At 38.6% G+C, this 2,090-nt stretch overlaps 1 long non-coding RNA gene across 1 annotated transcript in view; it reads right to left on the bottom strand.

The window, feature by feature from the left end:
- LOC136797015 (uncharacterized) overlaps positions 1–2,090 on the bottom strand; it is a 356,578-nt gene that overhangs the window by 321,050 nt on the left and 33,438 nt on the right. The window lies entirely within an intron of this gene.

Genomic DNA, 2,090 nt, shown 5'->3' with positions numbered 1-2,090 from the left:
TCCATTCGTCCTTCGCGAGATTTTCCTCCTCCGTAATCTCTGTGCGTTTATCTCCATGGGTTCAAGCTGATTCTGTTCTTTCCGGCGATACATGTAGGGACACTGTCGGGCTATATGTCCCTCTGCCCCACATTCAAAACATCTGTGCGCCACTAGATGCCCAACCCTTCCGCAACCATGACACTTGCAGTCCTCCCGCCGACCATTGTTTCTAGGTCTCGCCTGGGACGCTCTATTTTCCTGGATAATATTTCTCTCTCTCCTAGCATCGCTGTGCTCTCTCCTTCTCCGGGCCCACCCCGGCTCTTCTACTTCCATTCGGAGAGGAGTGCGAAATGAAACGCTTGAAGTGCTGTCAAAGACTGATCTATTTGCGGAGCCTGTCCGTCTATATATATACAATCGGTCAGCTGTTCTCGATCAGCTGATATGGAGCTGTCAGCTGACAGTCCGTAACTTATACATATATATATATATATATAAGTTACGGTATGTAATAATACGGTATAGATATGTACATCATCTACTGTAAATGTGAATACATATTTATATTGTATTTTGTATAATTTTAAATTTTGCATAAATAAAAGGTCATTTCATTTACCAACTAATATTGATAACCATTTTCTGGTGGATATCAGAAAACTTATTCATATTTGAGGTATTTGATTAAAATGAAATAGAAATCAGTCTCTAAAAAAGGAATGGATGGTTAAACAAAGGATCAAAAATCTTTTCAATATTTTTTTATCAGGGTAAACCAACGGCAGATACAGTGAGGTTTTACACTACTATAAGAAAGTCATGAACATTAACATAAATTTAGTCAGGAGTTAATTGGATCTCCCTCTTTAAACATTTACATAAAAGAGCCAATTAACAAATGTAAACATCTATTATTATAAATTAAACCAACTCCCTCAGAGAAAATAAAGAAAAGGGTGAAACAGAAGGAAAGTAATTAAGAGAAGGGAGCTCTTTTTGAGGAGCACTATTGATTGACTTATCAAGTGGCATGGGTTGTTACATGGTGCAGTAGCTGCTCAACTGTTTCCTTTTTATTTTTTCTCATGAGCTTACACCTGGGAGACTGTGATAGCAAATTAATTGGAACCAGTAATTAAACGTTATATTTCTATAGCTTAGTATGGTGATTTTATTTCATATTTTATATTATATTATTTTATATCAAAATTACTTATATTGAGTGTTAACTATACAGATATTAAGTCATTACAGCACTAAGGGCATTCATTCATGGACGGCACTACATAAGTAAGAAGAATAACTTACGAAAATAGCATTCTCACCTAAGACGAAAACTTTAAAATATTGGTATTAATAAACGGATACTTAGGTAAGTGGGTAACTAAGCGGGAAAATAAGGGACATATGCACATTAGCTCATATCTCACGTTACATGTTACGTGATGGCTTCTGTGCTCATTAATTCCATGGAGACGGAAGTTTAGGCCAGAGGCACTCCCGAAGGAATTGGCAAAGTGTATAAGTGGAACCAGGAATATGGATGAAAGAATTCAGTAGAGATAATCTTGAGGAATGGACTAGACGGAGGCTAGCCAGTGCTATAAAGGCTCAACGTTGAGGAAGTATTTTCCCACTGTCGATTCCAGACTTGTTTCAAGGTGGATTTGACCGGATTACTGGTCCTCATAGATGCTGACTGCAAAAATCCGCAAACTATAGAACCCTCGAAAGAACATTGATCTACCGCACTCCATCTGCCCAATTCCGGATATAGTTGAGCATGCTGTTACCTCCTGCAGTGCCATACTAGAGAGTTCGGAGTTGGCGAATACGATTTCACAGTACTTATAGAGAGGTGAATTACAACTTCTTCATGAAGTATGTAAGGTGAAGAAAAGAAGAGGTGATCCTTGCACATTTCATTCTTGTTAGGGGCCACTCGCCAGAGGAGGAGGCTCAGGAAGGAGAACGAGAGTCAGCGTAGGAGGAGTAGGAACAATGGGAGAGATGAAATAGTGCTAAGGTGCGGCTTTATCATTGAAGTGTGCAGCTGCTAGAACCTCATTTAATAACCACATAAATAAATATCGATATGATCAAAT

This window comes from Halyomorpha halys, unplaced genomic scaffold (assembly GCF_000696795.3).
Source record: "Halyomorpha halys isolate HHAL.00 unplaced genomic scaffold, Hhal_1.1 Scaffold41.1, whole genome shotgun sequence".
In the NCBI taxonomy this organism is placed as follows: domain Eukaryota; kingdom Metazoa; phylum Arthropoda; class Insecta; order Hemiptera; family Pentatomidae; genus Halyomorpha; species Halyomorpha halys.
Note: the sequence above shows the minus strand (reverse complement) of the source record. Positions and strands in the feature narration are given on the sequence as shown.